Source organism: Amborella trichopoda, chromosome 9, assembly GCF_054954075.1.
Source record: "Amborella trichopoda isolate Santa Cruz 75 chromosome 9, AtrichopodaSantaCruz75HAP2 v2.0, whole genome shotgun sequence".
NCBI classification, from domain to species: Eukaryota; Viridiplantae; Streptophyta; class Magnoliopsida; order Amborellales; family Amborellaceae; genus Amborella; species Amborella trichopoda.
The window spans coordinates 29,202,427-29,223,347 of record NC_142344.1 but is presented as its reverse complement, the minus strand read 5'-3'; positions in this window follow the sequence as shown (position 1 = coordinate 29,223,347).

The window sequence follows — 20,921 nt, the reverse complement described above, 5'->3', positions numbered from 1 at the left end:
ATGTAACAATAGTACAATTTATCAATATAAAGTCATAATTTAGCATAAATTCATATCAAGTCAAGACATTGAATATGAACATTTCATTTAAACGGCAGTCATCACTAAATCAGTACGATCAAAGCCTTCAATTAATGAATCATAAATCATTCTATAATTATAATGTTAAACATTCCTTATAAAGAAATTCAATCGTTACCCACGCACTCCCTGAATCATCTACTCCCGCAGTAGAGGCCCTATCCATTAGGCTAAGCCAATCCCATTGCTTAAGACCTCTACCATCACACAGGAGGGAGAGTAATGACAAGTGGGGTATCAACTTCGTAACACCCTCAACACATTCACATAGTCCCCAGCTCGCATTGGGGTTTCGATAGGCCCTTATCTTGCAAGGCATGAATCACATATCATTTCATAAATTTAGGGTGCGACCCTTTATCCTCTCCCTTAAACTATTCCTATCATTATGAAGGTTAGGGGATATGTCGGCATCTCTTTCCTTACTGCCGATGAGTGTCCCATCGCATAACAGGCAATATCATAGTAGCATCCACTACCGGTGAGTGCCCCACCGTGTAGTGGCCAATATCAACATAAATAGTGACCATTCATCACATCATCATAACAGTATCCACTACCGGTGAGTGTCTAACCGTGTAGTGGTCAATAACAATATAAGCAATGGTCATTCATCGCATCATCATAACAGTATCTAGTCCCACCGCGTAGTGGTCAATAACAATATAAGCAGTGGCCATTCATTGCCTCATAACAAATGAATCATATTTCATCATAACGTCATAGCATTTAGCAAAAGACATGCATTTCATAAGCTATCACAGGGCATTTACACATAAGCTTTCTCAATAGCATTTGGCATTCATTGTTAATTCATTTCATCATTGCGCTCGTGACCCCTTCTTCTCACAAAGTGTAGTTTACACAGAATCATTCACATATCTTTATGGAATTCTCATGGAATTTATCATATAAAATTCACATTTATCATATATCAAGATAACTTAGAGTCGCATGGTCATACAATGATGCAAGTGACAAGTAACAATGACATGCCCCTCTTAGCGAGGGCGTAGCTCCCGATGTAGGGGGAGTTTCAGGATGCCTCAAACATGAAACCTTGAGCTAATACACATTTCTTTACAAAACCAGTGGTTTGAAGAAATTTGGGTGCCATTTGATGGGTCAATAACTCAGTACAAAGTGAGCCTTAGTTGCTGAAAATTTCCGTACAACAATATGCAGTGACATGTTCGCGCATTTTGGGTCATAGCTCAAAATTCGTGGGGAGTTTCGAACACCTCAAAACATGAAACTTTAACTACACTCATAAACCTTTCTAATGATAATAATTTAAAGGTTTTTGGATACCATTATCTAGGTCAAAAGCATTGCAAAACGAGGGCCACAGTTACTGGAAGTAGCAACGACTGTGAACAGTGTCATGCCTTGACATTTAGGGCCATATTGTTTTATCTATACAAAATATTATCATGACATAAAAAGTAAACTTGGAGTATACACATATTTTTTTCTTTTGGGAATGATTTGGACCCATTTGGATACCATTTGGTCATCGAATATATAGATGCAAAACATTCACAGTTCTGAAAATTCATATTCTCAAGTTAATATACTTTTAAAAAACACTTAATATTTCCTAGCCAAGCTACACTTTGGGCTTGGAACCTTATTCATGATAAGGAGTCTCACAGTGAGCGATTTCATGAGTTTCCATAAATAAAATGATTAAACATATGACAGAAACAATCATGGCAATGAGAAGCACAAACTAAATCTTCAACCTCATGTTAACCCATTCATTCTTCACATTTTCCTTTATATCATCTAATCCATTTCAACATTTTTACAACACTCATGGATGCATAAAGCTAGACCCACTTACCTTGACTTCTGACGATATCACAAACCCGCATTCAGTACCTGCACGAGCTTTCCTTAGCTTCACTAGTGCATTGCTTGGTAAGGAGCAGCAGTGAACTTCAAGAGAGAGAGAAAAGTTGAGAAAAATGGGAGAGACCCATGTTGCCCAAGCCTTAAAAGGAGAGGGTGGTTGGAAAACACTGTGGCTGATGAAATCACTCATTGCTTTGACACGTACGTGGTGGCTATGACATGCACAAAGGCTGAATGTTTGACTAAGACACTCCCGGTGCTGCACTATCAAACATCCAACTGGCACTACTCCACCTGGTGCTGCTCCAACCGCCGCACTACTCTCTTCTTATCCCACCGGCGCTGCTCCAACCAGCGCTACTCCACCCGGCACGCTACTCTACCTGGCGCTGCTCCAATTGGTGCTTCTCCAACTAACACATACTCTCTTCTTATCCCACCGATGCTGCTCAAACCGGCGCTACTCCACCCAGTGTGCTACTCTCTTCTCGCGTGGCGATACTAGCTTGGGAGAAAATTGTGACGCTTACAACATCCCCCCCTTTAAAGGGATTTTGTCCCTAACATCATATTAACATTAACTAAAAAGGTGGGGGTATTTCTCCCGAATCTCATCCTCCCATTCCCATATCGATTCTTCCCTTGAATGATATTGCCATTGTATCGGACTAGGAGAATTTCTTTATTGCGCAACACTTGTACTTTTCTATCAAAAATCCCAATTGGTTGCTCAACATAGGTCAAATCTTCCCTGAGCGGGATTGGTTCGTACTCCAAGGTATGGGACGGGTCAGGTTGATATTTCCTTAATAGTAATATATGGAAGACATTGTGGACGCTGACCAGTTCAGGTGTCAAGGCAAGTCGGTAAACCATGCTTCCAATTCTTTCCAGGGCCTCAAAAGGCCCAATGAATAGTGGGCTCAATTTTTCTTTTTACCAAATCTCGTAACACCCTTGGTTGGTGATACCTTCAGGAAGACTCGATCCCTTACTTCAAACTTGAGGTCTCTCTGGCGATTATTGGTGTAGCTCTTTTACCGACTTTGAGCTATCTTGAGCCGCTCTCTAATCAATTCAATCTTCTCAGAAGTCATCTGAACCATTTCAGGCCCTAATAATTTTCTTTCATCCACCTCGTCCCAACAGACGGGTGACCTACACTTTCTTCCATACAGGGCGTTATAAGGTGCCATCTGAATGCTGGCTTGGAAGCTGTTGTTGTATGCAAATTCTATCAGGGGTAGTTGGTCTTCTCAGCTTCCCTTAAAGTCAGTGATACACACCCTTAACATGTCCTCCAAGGTCTGGATGATTCTCTCTTACTGTCCATCTGTTTGAGGGTGAAAGGTGGTGCTAAATGTAAATCTGGCTCCCAATGCTAACTGCAGACTTGCCCAAAATCTGGAGGTGAATCTAGTATCCCTGTCTGACACAATGTTGATGGGCACTTCGTGCAATCTCACAATTTCTCTTATGTACAACTAGGCCAGTTTATCTAGAGTATAGGTCATCCAAACCGGTAAGAAGTGAGCAGCCTTAGTTAATTAGTCCACCATGACCCAAATACTATCATGCCCTGCACTAGATCTTGGTAATCTAGAAACAAAGTCCATCGTGATATGTTCCCATTTCTATTATGGTATGGGTACGGCCTGTAATAGTCCTGCAGGTCTCTGATGTTCTGTCATAACTTGTTGTCATGTCAAACACTTAGCGACAAACTGTGTCACATCTCGCTTCATGTTCTTCCACCATAAGGTATTTTTCAAATCTTGGTCCATCTTTGTACTCCCTGAGTGTACCGTGTAGCTAGAGTGGTGCGCTTCCTCTAGGACAACCCTTTTTATCTTCTCATCATTAAGAACACACACTCGGCCTCAAAACCTTAACAAGTCATCACTGCTCATAGAGAAATCTTCCTTTCCTTCCATTTTCATTTCTTCAAGGATTTTTATCAACAGAGGATCTCCTTTTTGGGCCGCTCGAATTCGTTGAAGGAGTTGGGGTTCCATTCTTAAACATGACAGCATAGGTTAGGTGCTTCGATCTCACCCTCCGAATCCTTACAGGATGGGGCAGCACGCGTCTCAGGTTTTAAGAAAGACCCGAGACATTTGTGAGATTGCTCTCTCGGGAACCTCGTTCGAAAAAGAGGGCAGGTATTACCATCTAGTGAGAGAGGAACTTAAAAGGTGGGTTCGGGACTTACTCGGGCTGACTCACCTGGGCACCCTCTTAGTTCATGAAGAAAGCCCCCAAGTAATAAAACTGGTTCGAAATCGCCTCCCTTGACTCGTATTCTTCTTATTTTTTACTTTTTTGCAATCACAAACATATATGGAAAAGGTTACGGGACAGGTGGATCAGACCTCACCCATTTCCTCTCTGATGAGCGTACTCAAGCATGCACATTGAAAAAGCAGAAAGAAAGATGGGGGGAGAGAAGAATTCGACCAAGTGATATGATCAGAGCAATGGCTAAGCTAATGAACATTTGGCCTAACGTGGTAGCGAAACAGGCTCGATAACTAAGACCGGCTCACGGGATCTCTACTGGACGTTATTACCGATATCGACTAGCTAGGCACAATGGTCGGTCAGTCGTGGTAGTAAAGCGGGCCAAGTGTTCCTGGCACAACAACTTTATGGCTAGACAACAGGACTACCATGCGAGGTTAACCTCCATCCCTTTTAGTTGAACAAATGAGTAGCAGAGTAGGGGTTAAAAAGAAGAAGGGAATAGTCAGAAGGAGAGAGAAGAAGGAAGAAAGTAGGGGGAAGAAGGGAGAAAAGATGCAATCGATGCTGGACATTACCGACTGTATCAGAAGATGGGATAGAGAGGAAAAGAACCAACTCGCACTAAGTCTTGCCAACTGATAGAAGAAGAGAGAGAAAGCCAATCGGCACTAGGTCTCATCAATTGATAGAAGAAGAGAGAGAAAGCCAACCGATATTAAGACTCACCAGTTGATCGAAGAAGAGAGAGAAAACCAACCGGCACTAAGTCTCACCAGTTGCCAGAAGAAGAGAGAGAAGGCCAACCGGCATTTGGTCTCATCATTTGATAAAAGAAGAGAGAGAAGGCAAACTAATGCTAGGTCTCATCAGTTGATAGAGAAGGCCAACCGGCGCTAGGTCTCGCCAGTTGCTAGAAGAAAAGGGAGAAGGCCAACTAATGCTAGGTCCTGCCAGTTGACAAAGGAAGAGAGAGAAAATCAATCGGTGCTAGGTCTCACCAACTGATAGACGAAGAGGGAGAAGACCAACCGATGCTAGGTCTCGCCGACTAATAGACGAAGAGGGAGAAGAACAGAGAGAAAGAGAGAAGAGAGAGAAAGAACAGAGAGAAAGAGAGAAGAGAGAGAGAAGAGAGAAGAGAAAGAAGAGAGAGAAAGAGAGAAGAGAGAGAAAGAGAGAAGAAAGAGAAAGTTACCTGCTTGAAGGGTACCGGCCCTTTTCCTCTCTCTTCTCTTTCCCTCTGAGACGTACTCACAGGCTCAAACAAGGGATCAAAATTTTATTGAATCTTCAAAGAATCCACTCAAGGCCGAGAGGTGGTGGGGGGTCCCATTTTGCAATGAGGTAGTGCCTGTTTATATAGAGTTGTACCCAAACATGGGTGGATTGATCAAAATTAGACCTCATTTTTTAAATTAAGATTTAATTGAATTAAAATAAATTCTATAAATGAGTGTAAAAGGACTGTTTTGTCCTTACCTAACAATGTGTGGAATTTCAAAACAGTCCCTGCGGTTGCTCGAGAACTTGCGTAATCTTACGTGGTCGACCCGAGGTTGTTCTGATGCCCGTTTGATGGAAAAATTATTTTTTTCTTCTAAGGCTCAACATGGCGATTGTTTTGATACCAACTTCAAGCCATGAATCATGTTTTTGAGTCATGATCTTGAGACTTGAAATTTGTTTGAATCTTAGAAACTTCGGATCGATAATGCAATCTTTCCTTTTTTTTTTTCTGTGATTTCTTCATCATGGCGCACTAAGCATGTCATTACGATCACGTGGCAGCAATTGAAACACGATTTGGAGCCTGAACGAAGATTTCACAACTTTTGAGTTTTGACCAGAATCTAGAATTTAACGGTTAAAATTTTAGTAACTTCGTAGGCCTCATGCATGAAAATTGACCATCCATCATGTATGTGGTTTGGTCCAATGATAGCCCTGAACCTTACGCACATAATAGAATTGGTTTTGTGTCGATCCGTTGCACCAGCGTCGTGATTTGGTTCATCAAGCAAGGTGTGACGCTGTTAAATTTTCTGCAACTTCTTCACGGATCAGCAACTTCTCTCTAGATTTTCTCCCTGCTCGGATACTATCTCTGGACGTGCCACATATCGAATTATTCGTCTTGATGAAACGAATACACTCACCAAATTTGGGAGCGATTCAATTTGGAAAGAGTGGGTTACGGGCCCTGAAAGTGACTGCCCGTGACTATAAAAACAACCACCTTCAATGTTGTTTTGGTGCAGTGAGGCCATACGGGAATAGTGTGCAACGTCTCTTGTTTCAATGTTTTGTTTATCTCTTTGCTCTTGAGTGTCTGGTCAAGCCGAAAATTGGTCCATGGGGTATTCAACCTCCCATAGGGATTTGAGACACCAAAAATGTAGCTCCAGTTGTAGGGTCCATTTCAGGGTGCTAGAGGCCAATTTTCTGAAAACTGTTTCTTTGTGGTTACTACTTTAGACATGGCTTATCGTGATGAAACTTGTCAGGTGGTCTTTTGAAGTACTGATGATGATCTTGAGCAATTCTGGGGCCATTCTGAGACTGTCTAGAATTTTCCACTGTTTCGTAAGCTTTATTGACCTGCTTCTTACCAGGGACAAAGGTGATGAAAAATACCTTCAAGCAGCTTGCCCCACCAAGTGTTGTGCTTCAAGAGAAGTGAGAAGGAAAGTCATTTGAAAAGTTCCTTCGACTTTTACTTTTTTTCTTCTTAGCCACAGGACCACATGAATGCCAAGGAGATTCACGTAATGGAGTAACTAGGCCTCTCAGATGTAGGGATGCATTAATCGCGGACCCGTCCATGAAGATTTTAAGGGGAGAAGAGACTTTTCAGTGGTGTTTGTTTGTTGCTACACCAGGTTTGCTTTTGACAATTAGAGTATGACTATTGGTCTCGTCTATCGAGTCCAGTCAGGGGCAGGTTCTATTAGCCGATCCCGAAGGTTTGGTCGTGCTAGCTAGGCGAGCTGAAGTCTTTGGTAGGTTCCGCCCTAGCTTTGTCAGTTTCTGCCTTGAAAGGATGATGATTGAGCTACTTTGTCACCTAGCCTCATGGAGAGAGGGGTTTATATAAGAAGGAGAGGGCATGCACATTTCATGCATGAGGAAAAGGTTCATAAGAGAAGAAGAAGGCATGCACACTCCGTGCATGGGGAGGAGGTCTATAAGAGAAGAAAAAGGCATGCACACTCTATGCATCAGGAGGAGGTCTATAAGAGAAGGAGAAGGCATGCATACTCCACGCATGGGGAGGAGGTCTATAAGAGAAGGAGAAGGCATGTACGCTCCATGCATGGGGAGGAGGTCTATAAGAGAAGGAGAAGGCATGCAAACTCTATGCATGGGGAGGAGGCCTATAAGAGAAGGATAAGGCATGCACACTCATGCATGGGGAGGAGGTCTATAAGAGAAGGAAAAGGCATACACACTCCATGCATGGGGAGGAGGTCTATAAGAGAAGGAGAAGGTATGCATACTCCGTGCATGGGGAGGAGGTCTATAAGAGAAGGAGAAGGCATGCATACTCCATGCATGGGGAGGAGGTCTATAAGAGAAGGAGAAGGCAAGCACATTCCATGCATGGGGAGGAGTTCTATAAGAGAAGGAGAAGGCATGCACACTCCATTCATGGGGAGGAGGTCTATTAGAGAAGGAGAAGGCATGCACACTCCATGCATGGGGAGGAGGTCCTTATAGAAGGGATAATGACTAGGCTACATTGTCACCCAACCCTGAAGAAGGATGTGTACTAGGCTATTTGTTTACCCAAAACTAAAGAAGGATGTCGACTGGGCTACCTATTCTCTCAGAACTGAAGGGGGACATCGACTGGGCTACCTATTCACCCAGGACTGAAGAAGGATGTCGACTGGGCTACCTGTTCACCCAGGACCGAAGAAGGAAGTCTACTAGGTTACCTATTCACCCAGGACTAAAGAAGGATGTCGGTTGGGATACCAGTTCAGCCAAGACTGAAGAGAGATGTCGACTGGACTACCTATTCACCCAGGACTAAAGAAGGACATCAGATGGGCTACCTGTACACCCAGGACCGAAGAAAGATGTCAACTAGGCTACCCGTTTACCCAGGACTAAAGAGGGACGTCGACTAAGCTACCTGCTCTCTCAGGACTGAAGAAAGACGTCGACTGGGCTACCTGCTCACCCAGGACTGAAGAAGGAATGTACAGGGATGAATTTAACATCTACACCCTGTTGGACGTTGCATCAACATGTTTATTGGTCTAAGCATTCTTCACGGATTTTCGCTTGAACTTGGGAAGCTACGCCATAGAGGCAGTTTTCACCGACGTCTTTTTTTTTATTTTGGGGCTCTTTTACCCATGACCTTTAGGCCATGTCCACCCTTTTTGTTCATTTTTACTCACGATGCCCTTTCGGGTTTTCCCCGTTCCTGGTTTTTATTCACAGAACTCTTTTACTCATGGTTTCGTGACCATGCCCGTCTATCATTTTTCCTCATAGCGTTGCCCTGTTCAGGTATACACCATGACCATTATTTCTTTCCTTTTTTTTTGTGAGGGCGTGTTTAAGGTCATGCCTCTGGGACCCATGCAAAACAGTTTAACGTTATGCGGCCTGGATGTGCGCTATGGTTTAAGGTCATATAGCTAGACCATAATTGTGATGGATGGCAATCTATGAAGGCCATGGAGTGATATGGTGGAGTTGTGAATGACCCGTGATATTATCGAAAGTCAACTAGCTCTGAGTTAACTAGCGCTAGGGTCATTTTGGAGACACACCCGATGCTAAGTCAATTGGCGCTAAGGTTGTATTTGAAAACACACTCGGCGTTAAGTCAACGGGTGCTAAGGTTGTTTAGAAATTTACACGGTGCTCCGTCAACCAGCGTTGGGGATGAATTTGAACACACGCCTGGCACTAAGTCAACTGGCACTAGGGTTGTTTTGGAAATCCACCTGGCGCCCCATCAACTGGCGCTGGGGATGGATTGATGAGAGTTACCTCCGGCCTCGTGTAAACCCCGACCCGGCTTATTCTTGCTTGGCTTCCCTTGGACGCAATTGGACTTCCCAATTTATGAGGGGAATTTGAGGGCAGTGTAGTCTATATAAGGGGGTAAAATCCCGTTTTCCCTTACTTTCACCAAAGGTAAAAATAAAAATAAAAAAAAACTTAAGCACAAGTTTTCTTTAACCATGAGGAGAGAGTGCTCGTTTGTAGTTTTCGACGAGCAATGGGACTTCAGCAACAATCTCTGCGGGGAAGGTTCTTCGACAGGCAGCAAGCTTCTGGTCAAGGGTCTTGCAGAGAAGACCTTCGTTGAACAAGCTTTGCCAAGAATTTGGTGAGTTTGCAGAGAAGTAGCAGGGAAAGGAGATCTTTTTGGGAATCTTTCTAGGAGGCAGAGGAGGCTCCGGCTATCATTTTTTCTTTCGAGAAGAGGCGGGAAACACATCAATGAGTATTTCCACACTTCTCAAGGGCTTTTCGAGGGGTTTTTTAAGGGGTTTCCCGGCAGTTGTGGAAGTTTTTCGGCACTTTCGTGGTGTCGCAGAGGTTTTCGGGGACTCTAGGGAAGTCTACAAAATCCTTTTGGTGTGATTCTGGTGAAGTCCCGACTAAAAAGATAGGAGGGAAGGTTTTTCAATGAGTTTTCGGCCGTGTGGGAGAAATTCTGGCGGAAGACGAATGGCCACAGGAGGTGGGTCGTACATCTACAGGAGGTGAACCATCGTGGGGAAGGCTTACTGTTGCTGGAGGTGAACTGTCGTGAGGAAGGCGTACGGTTGCTGAACGTGAACCGTCAACCTTGGAAATCCTGTGACCATTTAAGGAGGTGCGAAACGAGGAGTCGAGGGAGGCGAACAGTCGTGACAGGGTCGACACTAACAGAAGTCCAACCGGCGCTAAGGTAACCAACGATGATGATTTGGAGTGCTGATACAATCGGCGCCGACCCTCAAGCAAACCAGCCGGCACTAGGGGTTGGGCAGTTAACCTGTGCTGGCCTCTGAAGGACCTAGTCAACGCTAGCTTCACTCGGCGTTGATCAGCATGTGTGACTTATAATGATGCAAAGATTGACGCTCGCATGTGTCGGTAAGTCATGTGCGGGGTTCGTGACGTTCGGCGATGAGCTACGTACGACAATGTCCATGGGCCGACAAAGAGTGGCGAAGGATGGGGCATGGCTTGTGGTACCTGTTGAAAGTCAAATCCTCCAGAATAACAGTGAGGTCCATGTTGTTCTGTGGAAGGGCGTCCACTATGAACAAGGCATGCTTTCCATCATAGGCCAGCTCCTTGCCAAGGCAGCCCTCTTGTATGTTTGATATACATGTCGAATCGATCCTACATCGAATGTTCGACATACACGTCAGATGAGGTATTTGGCTTGTGTGTTTGACATGCACGTCGGACGGACTGAGGCTAACTTCTTGGAGTGGCTCTGCTTTATCTTCTAGCCTGTAACCATCCTCTTACCCTCTGACACAAGAGACTTGTAACCTCCCTAGTAATGGGTTCTTGTAACTTGTAACTCATTTTTCCTCCAATATAAAAGAAAAATTTAGCATTTTCTTTAGACTATCTTGCTGCGTTGAGTCCCTTTCTTTTGAATACGCATCACAGATAGTACTTCTTTAGGTATCACCCGTTGATAGGGGGCATTGCCTCTTCTCCACTAAGATGTCCTAGTATGTAAGCCCTGTTGAGGGACACCTTTTTTACAATAAAGGGACCTTCCCACTTAGGCTCAAACTTCCCTTTACGCCGACCATGCATAGCAATAGGCCTCTTGACGGCTAAGATTAAATCACCACAGATGAATTAGCGGATCTTGACAGACTTGTCAAAAGCCTTCTTCATTCTCCCTTGGTTGAGTTCAAGGTTTTGCTAAGCCTCAAGCCTCTTTCCATCGAGTGCTTCCAATTCTTGATACCGGAGCTTGACTCTCTCATCTTCGATTATTCCCTGGTGAATAGCAACTCACAATGAGGGGATTTGTATTTCGAGAGGTAAAACTGCTGCACCCCCATAGACCAGAGAATAAGGAGTGGAATTGGTAGCGTTTTGTATAGTAGTGCAATAAGCCCACAGTACTTCGAGAAGCTTCTCATGCCAGTTCTTCCTTGTTTTTGATACTGACTTTCTTAGAACATTGCATAGAGTCTTATTGAAAGCCTCAGCTAAGCCACTGGCTCGAGGGTGGTACATAGTCGAGTACCTCCATTCGAAGCCGAACTGGTTAACTAGGCGATCAATGTGATGACTCCTAAATTGAGGGCCATTGTCAGATATGATTTGGTAGGGCACTCCGAAGCGGTATATGATATGATGTCGAACAAAGTAGGCCACCGTTGTCCCAGGAACTTGCTTAAGGGGGACCGCTTTAGCCCACTTAGAGAAATAATATGTTGCAGCTAGGATGAAAACATGGCCCATTGCGGAAGGGGGGTCAATGGGCCCTACGATATCCATACCCCATTGTGAGAAGGGCCATGACGCAATCGTAGGGTGTAAGGGCTATAGAGGCTTGTGAACAAGGTTGGAGTGTATCTGGCATGCTTGGCACTTTTTAGCGTAGCTTAAGGAATCGGCGATCATAAAAGGCCAATAGTATCACAACCTACGTATTCGCTCATACAGCTTAGGACCAGACTGGTGCAGCCCACAAATGCCTGGGTGGACTTCTTTTAACACCTTATTTGCCTCTTGGATGTCGACACATCTCAAAAGAATGCCGTCAAATGACCGTCTAAAGAAAACATCACCTTCGAGGAGGGTATACTTGGTGAACATTCAACGTATACTGTTGCGTTCGGCACGATCTTTCGGGAGCCTGCCATGTTTTAGGAAACCAGTAATGGGGTCTCTCCAATCTTCGACCTGCTCAATTTCTGCGCATATTGGGTTAAAGAATTGTGGTTCTTGATTTCGACCCTTAGTTCGTCGAGTCTGTGTTATTTCTTGTTCGGTCTTGATTACTTCTTTGGCCGATAGAAGTGCTCCAAATGGTTAAGGAGGACACTCGGGGAAGATATTTCTCTCGTCGTTCGCATCCACTTCAGTTCTCAGCTCAATGTGTCTCCATTCCACCACCCAAAAAAGCGTGGGTCCTGATGAGGACAACTGAATTGTAGCACCAAGTTTTGCAAGTGCATCAGCCTGCAAATTTAGCCTCCTAGGGATATGACTCAGGGATACATCTTCAAATTGGACCATATACTATTTTGCAGTATCGTGATAAAGCTTGAAGGTGTCTTTTCTTACATCATAAATCCCTTTGATCTGTCGGATAACCAACTCAGAGTCGCCATAGATCTTGAGCTGCTCTCAGTCGAGATCGAAAGCTATCTCAAGTCCGATTATAAGGGCCTGATATTCTACTTCATTATGAGAATAGGCTTGAGTGAGAGAGAAAGAAAGTGGCATTATTCCTCCTATAGGAGTCAGGAATACAACTCCGGTGCCTCCTCGTTCCGATTGGAAGGCTCTGTCAAAGTATAATTCCCACACAAGAGGAAGGTCGGCACATAATACTTCTTCATAAGGGAGGTCGCTTGATAGAGGATATTCGGAATGCACGGGATGTGCTACTAGAAAGTCAGCCAAGGCATGGCCCTTGATGGCCTTTTGTGGGATATATGTGACGTCAAACTCCATTAGCAATAATTCCCACTTGGCAAGGAGTCCTGACAAATATGGGCGTGTCATGAGAAATTTTACAAGATCAGCTTTTATATAAGTTTCACTTCATGACCAAGCAAATAATAGCAGAGTTTTTGTACTACAAAGATCAGAGCCAAACACATCTTCTCAATAGGGGGATAGTTCCTCTCGGCTCCTTGCATCCTACGGCTGACGTATATAATGCAGTCTCCTTTCCCTCTTCATTGTTTTGTGCCAACAATGCTCTGAGTGACTCATCTAAAGCAGTCACGTACAAAATGAGGTATTTCCCCAATACTGGTGTAGAGAGTACTGGAGGGTTGAGTAAATAATGCTTGATGTTGTCAAGGGTAGTCTGACATGCTTCATCCCAGATGAATGGGTTATCTTTCTTTAGCAGATGTGCAAAGGGTTTACAACGACCTGAGAGGTTCGAGATGAATCTGCGAATGTATGCCAGTTGCCCTTGAACAGAGCGCAATTCTCGAAGTGTAGTGGGTGACGACATTTCTTGGATTGCCTTGATCTTAACTGGCTCAACTTCAAGGCCTCGATGTCTAACGATGATCCCCAAGAATTTTTCAGAGTGCATGCCAAAAGCGGATTTCAGCGGGTTCATTTTAAGTTGATGAAGACGTACTCGCTCAAATACTTTTTCAAGGTCCTTCATTTGAGCATCCTTCTCTTCAGATTTTACCACCAAGTCATCTACATAATGGTCCACCTATTTGTATATCATGTTTTTTAAAATGATCGCCATTGCTCTTTGATATGTAGCCCCAACATTCTTTAATCCAAAAGGCATCATTGTATAACAAAAAACCCATTTTGGAGTTAAGAATGAGGTGGCCTCTTCATCTTCGAGCGCCATCCTTATTTGATTATACCCGGCGTATCCGTCCATAAAGGAAAAGATCTGGGAGTGAGCTGTAGAGTCGATGAGCAACTCGGTGAATGGCAACGGGAAGTCATCCTTAGGACAAGCGGTGTTCAAATCACAAAAGTCAATACACAATCTTAATTGACCATTCTTTTTCTTGATCGAAATGACATTTGCTAGAAATTTTAGGCATTTGACTTCACAGATGAAACCTGCTTGTCTAAGTTTGGTTATTCGGTGTTTATTTGCATCTCGAGGTCAGGCCTGAACCTTCTCGACTTCTGTTTGACTAGTTTTGATAGTTAATAGATGCCGAGATGGTGAACTGCTACTAGAGGGTCTAACAAAGGCATCTCATGATAGTGTCAAGAAAAGACGTCTCGGTTTGCTGTCAAGAACGTGGTGAAATCTTCATTTTCTCCTGGAGACATATTCGCTAAAATGAAAGTCGATCTGGGATCCGCTTCGCCTTCAAGATTTATTTCCTCAAGTTCGTCAGCTGTGGCTTGACCACCATTGTCCCATTCTTCTGGAGCCTCTTGCAGTTCTTCATCGTCGTTCTCAGAGATTTTTGATCAACCACAAGTGCAGAGACCCTTGATCTTGACATTTCTACCTTTGATAGAGGTCCAGAGTGGTCATAATTTCTACACCTTCCTCAAATCAAGTGACGGAAAGGTCAACCTCAAACGTGGTGAACATGTCAGGTTGGAGAGGCTTGTGTTGAACATTAGAGGGGAATTGAGGTTCAGCGATGATGATGTGAAGAGTGTCTTCGTACGAGCCATACAGTATTTGTACGGATGCTTGGAGTCTTTGCTCCAAGCCAATCGGTTCTTCACAGACTTGTATCATGTGGCAAGCCTCCCGAGAATAGAAGCTTTGACCTCTTGATTCTCTCAATCTCTGCTCGAAGTCAGGCTCAAGGGGCCACTGGGGCTTCTTTGGCTTTGACTTCTTGTGCTTCTTTGATGAAGGTGGCTCTACCGTGGCTTTAATTGCCAGGGCATCAGCAACTATTAAGAATCTTGCTGCCTATACCAAGGTCTTTCTCAATCGCTTTCGTTGCGTCCTACTCATATTGCTTCCTTCAAATTCCCGATCGAGAGCCTCGAAGTCTGGGCACATCAAGGTCGTATCTGCAGACATAAGAGAATGAGAAGCAAGAGAAGGAGGTGGAAGAAAGTGGGGGACTTTTAAGGTCGTTCCCCTCATCAGACGATCTGGGCAGCTTTTTACATCATCACCAGGATCAAACGAGTGCAGGGGATTTGCTCAGACCGTTGAGGAGTGTCTTTAACGTCGTCACGCTCATCGGATGTTTGCTGAGTGGAAGATGTCACGGGGATGTCTTCTTGACAGGATGAAGAAGGAAAAAGGATCGTGCCATGGATGAAGTCCAACAAAGTTGGCAACGAAGGAAGGGGCTTCAGAAATTCCCGGTCGACTATGGGTTGAGAGGTCTTGTTTCTTTGATGAGTAGCCCTTGGTGCCCGTCGTTTTCTGGTTTTTCGAGGTAATGTGTGATTCTTCTCGCTAGGCTGGCGATCAGCCTTAGCTTGACAAACTGCTTCTCGCCTCAAAGACTTGAGTCTGCTTTGGCCATGATAGATCATCCATGGCTGGGAAGTTGAGGTTCCATAGGGTCTGAGTCATTGATGGGAAAGTCCTGCCTTGTGAGATCTACTTGCCCCGATGAGGAAATGATTTGAGGATCACTTAAAGGAAGATTGTAGAATTCTTGATACTCCCACATCTTCTTTGCAAATATGTCAAGGAAAGTTATGCATTCTGACATGTAATGACTTCTTATCTGATGGTATGGACACCAACGATCTTCAGTCACCTTCACATGACGAAGGGGTTGCCTTGCCTGCTTTAGTGTGATTATGCCTTCCTGAAGCATTATAATGAAGAACTTGTAGAGAATTTCAGGCACTTCATCCACCTCCTGGATAGTTACAACATGGGAGGCCTCAACTGGACGAAGGCCTTCTTTAGGTCTTCACGCTGACCCTTTTGAATCAGAGCCTCAATGATATCCTTCAGTGTGTAACAGTCATTCATAGCATGATTAATCCTCCAATGGTAAGCACAACAATTCGCCTGATCATCAAGGCCAGATTGCTCAGGGAACTTGGTTTCTAAAAGCTGGATCATATTCTGCTCCAATGATAAATGGAACAACGTAGGGACACATTCCTTCTCTAATGGATAGACCTTATTCATATGCTTGGAGAGATAATAATTTTAATCAAAGTTGGCTAGTGGAGGTACCCAATTGTACGACGGTTGTTGCTTGCCAGCCTGGGGTGTTACTGTTGCCACGGTTACCCCTTTAGAGAGGTCCAAAGTTTGGGGGGAAGCCTTCTTTGAATCAGTGACCCTGACGGCTGCACTAATTACCCCTTTTTGTTGGTTGCCCCATGTGTTTTTCAGAGAGCTGCCATTCCCCCAATTACTTGCTAAACTTGTAGATGAGTGTCGTGTCGCACCATGCTCACGTGACAAACCTTCTATGCGAACTAATTTAGAGATCAACTCTGACATGGAGGTCGGATTGGAGGCCTCGACATGTAGAGCGATTTCGGGTCACATATTCCGCATGCAAGTTTAGACTGCTTCCTTCTCGGGCCTAGGATTAGGATGGCAGGAAGCCAAGTTTCTCCATCTTGATATGAACTAATCTACAGGCTCATCAGGGTCTTAAGTCAGGGTGAGAAGCTCGATGGTTTGAACCTCTCTCTTGACCTCATAGAAGCATTGATAGAATAGTGTCTCCATCTCCTTCCATGTATACACCGAGTTTGGAGGAAGTCGGGCATACCATTGAAATGTCGAGCCATCAAGGGTCTCAATGAGTTGGAGGAGAAGAAGTCTCCCATCAGCTGTTGTTTCCCGACATGCCACCTGGAAGTGGGCGATATGCTGATTTGGGGAGGTGGTTCCACTGAATAGAGGAAACTTCCCTTTCTTAGAGTCTGAGGGGAACGAGACTTGATCAATATAGGAGGGGTTTGGTCTTTGATAAGGCGTCGCCCCCTGTATGCCTGGAGTTTGTCTGTTCTTTAGGCTATGGGTAATCATAGCGTCAATATCAGACTAAGAGACCGGATGAGGGATAGATCTGTTCTGCGAGGTAGATGGAGGAGGCTACCATGGAGGTATACCATTAGAGTGATGGGAATTGACCTCATGGCTAGCTGACTGGCGTGCAGCATCAATACGATCGAGCTTTTCCATCATCGCGCGCACCATATCCTCAAACTTGTCCATGCGATCCTCTTGAGCATCACTGGGCTCACTTACGACCATTATGCTGACTGTTTCTCTAGGGAGGTCAACGTTAGTGGAGAGAGAAGGTTTGCGAGCTTGACGGGTCGGACATGGTAGGTCAGTTAGTAAGCAGTCAGCATGCCCCAACTGAACTCAACTTTTGTACGCAAATCACATTTGGATTGGTTCTCGATGATCTTGGGACCATGGCTGCGGAGTTAGTTCATCACGGTCTTGGGACGGTGGTTGTTGAGTGGCTGGGTCTTCTTCTACGATAGTAACCACAGCACAAGGCTCATAAAGGTCTTCTTCAGGCTTCATCGTCTGAAGGGGGTAGAAGGGATTCAGGTGAAGAGGGTCGTTAGAATTGGTTATTTTGACTACCTTGGTCACCTCCCTAGCCAAAATTTGCAGACCTCTATTGTGTTTAGCCTTGAGGTTTTGATGGACCTCTTACCAAAACTGCGATCTACGTCACGGTTGGTCAACTCTTCTTGCACAGGAGAGAGCTGTCTCCATCAGGTGTGGTCAAGGATGAGGGCCAGGAATTTGAGTCATCTTGGGCCAGGGAGGATGAAGGACTCGATCTTCTGTGAGGTTCATGCCCCAAGCGCTCTTATGATCTCCAGAGACATGACCAAAGTGTTGGGGTTGTTTTAGGATGGTACTATTAGGGAAAGCCTTCGAGTATCAAGGCTAAAGGTGCTTGCTCGATGAAGAAGGAGCAAGCGGGAGCAGGGTTGACTCATGAGGGGGCCTGATTCGAGGACGAGGGAAGGCCTGAGATGGCGACGCATGTGCGCCCCTTGAAGAAGGATATTGAGGGACCTGGGGGTCCACCCAGGCTCATGCAGGTGAGCTGGCCTTAAGAGGTCAAGAACTACGAGCAGGTGTCTGTAAGAGAACAGGTGCAGGCCTGCCCCTTATAGGGTGTGCTTGTGTGTGCATAGGAGGAGGACGAGGAGGTTGTTTCCTGTGTACTCGAGTTGGCGCAATAATGGCGTTGCCCCGAGTAATGAGATGCACATGAGTGGCGTGTGGAGGATTTGGCCTCAGAAGGTTTGATCCTAGACACGGACTCGAGGTAACAAAAGGGTTGCCTTGAAGTGTGACTCGAGTGGGTGACCCACGAGTCTCGTGGTGTGTGTAAGGGGTGAAGACCGTGGGGTTTTCGCCTCTCTTTGTTGAGCCTCTAGGGATAGACACCCTTGGTGTAAGAATGTGGGGGGTAGCCTTATGGCGACCCACAGAAACAATGACAACTCACTTGCCTTTTGCAGAAAGGGACTGGGAAGCCTTCCGATGTACCTCAGAAACATGACCGGTAAGTGACTTATCGATGGCTGAGTGCATGCTGTGTGGGGCAACATAAGGCCGCCCATGCAAGGCGCCTTGGTGGAATTTCCATTAGAGCAAAGGGATGGGGAGTGAGGGGCCTTCAAGTCCCTCCTCATACCTGTCTAGGTTAGAACCTGGGAGCTAGACAAGGGGTCTTTGCTCAAGAGGATGGTCGAGAACAAAGTGGAAGGACCTTGTCCCCTAGGGACACTCTCGAATAAGGAGATAAGAAAATCCCCGATCCGGATGAATGGGTTAAACAAACCCAGCAGTCATAAGTGAATGTGAAAAGATGATGAAAGCAGATAAAGAAGAAACTAGCCAAAAAAGAATGATCCGACTAAGGCGTAGTAAATCCCCAGTGGAGTTGCCAAGCTGGTTAGGTGCCTCCATCTCGCCCTCCGGATCCCTAGGGGATCGGGCGGCACGCATCTCGGGTTTCAGGAAGACCCGAGACATTTGTGAGATCGCTCTTTCGAGAACCTCGTTCGAAAACGGGGGCAGGTATTACCAACCGATGAGAGAGGAATTTAAAAGGTGGGTTTGGGACTTACTCGCATAGGCGCCCTCTTAGATCATGAAGAAAGCCCCCCAGTACTAAAACTGATTCGGAATCGCCTCCCTTGACTCGTATTTGTTCTTATTTTCTTCTTTCCTACAATCACAAACATATATGGCAAAGTTTACGGGACAGGTGGGTAAGACCTCACCCTTTTCCTCTTTGATGAGTGTACACAAGCATGCGCATTCAAAAAGAAAAAAGAAAGATGGGGGAGACAAGAATTCGACCAAGCGAGATGATCAGAGCAATGACTAAGCTAATGGATATTTGGCCTAACGTGGTAGCGAAAAGGGCTTAGTAACTAAGACCGACTCATGGGATCACTACTAAACGTTATTATCGATATCGACTAGCTAGGCACGATGGTCGGTCTGTCGTGGTAGTAAAGCAGACCAAGTGTTCTTGACACAATATACATTTAGACTACAGGACTACCATGAGAGGCTAACCTCCATCCCTTTTAGTCAAACAAAAAAGTAGCAAAGTATTAAAAAGAAGAAGGGAATAGTCAAAAGGAGAGAGAAGAAGGAAGAAAGGAGGGAGAAGAAGGGAGAAAAGATGCAGTCAGCGCTAGACATTACCGACTGTATCAGAAGATGAGATAAAGAAGAAAAGAACCAACTGACGCTAGGTCTCGTCAAAGGATAGAAGAAGAGAGAGAAAGCCAATCGGTGCTAGGTCTCGCCAGTTGACAGAAGAAGAGAGAGAAGGCTAACAACCGCTAAGTCTCGTCAGTTGACAGAATAAGAGAGAGAAAGCCAATCAGTGCTAGGTATCGCCCGTTGCCAGAAGAAGAAAGAGAAGGCCAACCGACGTTGGGTCTTACCAGTTGACAGAAGAAGAGAGAGAAGGCTAACCGACACTACGTCTCACCAGTTGAAAAAAGACGAGAGAGAAGGCCAACCGATGCTAGGTCTCGTCAGTTGCCAAAAGAAGAGAGAGAAGCCAACTGGTGCTAGGTCCCGCCAGTTGACAAAGGAAGAGAGAGAAAACCAACTGACGCTTGGTCTCGTCGACTGATAGATAAAGAGTGAGAAGACCAACCGGCGTTAGGTCTCACCGACTGGTAGACGATGAGGGAGAAGAAGAGAGAGAAAGAGAGAAGAGAGAGAAAGAGATAGAAGAGAGAGAGATAGAAAGAGATAGAAGAGAGAAGAGAGAAAGAGAGAAGAAGAGAGATAAAAAGAGATAAAAGAGAGAAGAGAGAAGGGAGAGAAAGAGAGAAGAGAGAGAGAAAGTTGCCTGCCCAAAGGGTACCAACCCTTTTCCTCTCTCTCCACTCTCTCCCTCCGAGATGTACTCACAGGCTCAAGCAAGGGATCCAAATTTTATTGAATCTTCAAAGAATCCACTCAAGATCGAGAGGTGGTGGGGGGTCCTGTTTTGTAATGAGACAGTGCCTGTTTATATAGAGGTGTGCCCAAACATATGTCGATTGAACAAAATTAAACCTAATTGCTGAAAATGAAGATTTAATTGAATTATTAAAAGAAAGTCTAAAAATGGGTGCAAAAGAACTGTTTTGCCTCTGCTAACAATGTGTGAAATTCCAGAACAGTCCGTGTGGCTACCCGAGAACTTGGATGATCTTCCGTCGCTGACCCGGGGTTGTTCTAATTCCCGTTTGATCGAAAGATTATTGTTCTTTTGTAAGGCTCGATATGGCGATTGTTTTGATATCAACTTTCAGCAATGAATCATGTTTTTGAGTCATGATCACTAGACTTGAAATTTGTTTGAATCTTGAAAATATTGGATCGATAGTTTGATCTTTCCTTAATGTTTTTATGTGATTTCTTTGTCGTAGCGCACTAAGCATGTCATCACGATCACGTGGCAACAATCGGAACACGATTTGGAGCCCAAACAAAGATTTTGTGACTTTTGAGTTTTTGTAAAAATTTCAGTAACTTCGTCGGCTTCGTGCATGAAATATGACCATCCATCACGTACGTTGTTCGGTCCAATGATAGCCCTTAACCTTACGCACACAATGGAATTGGT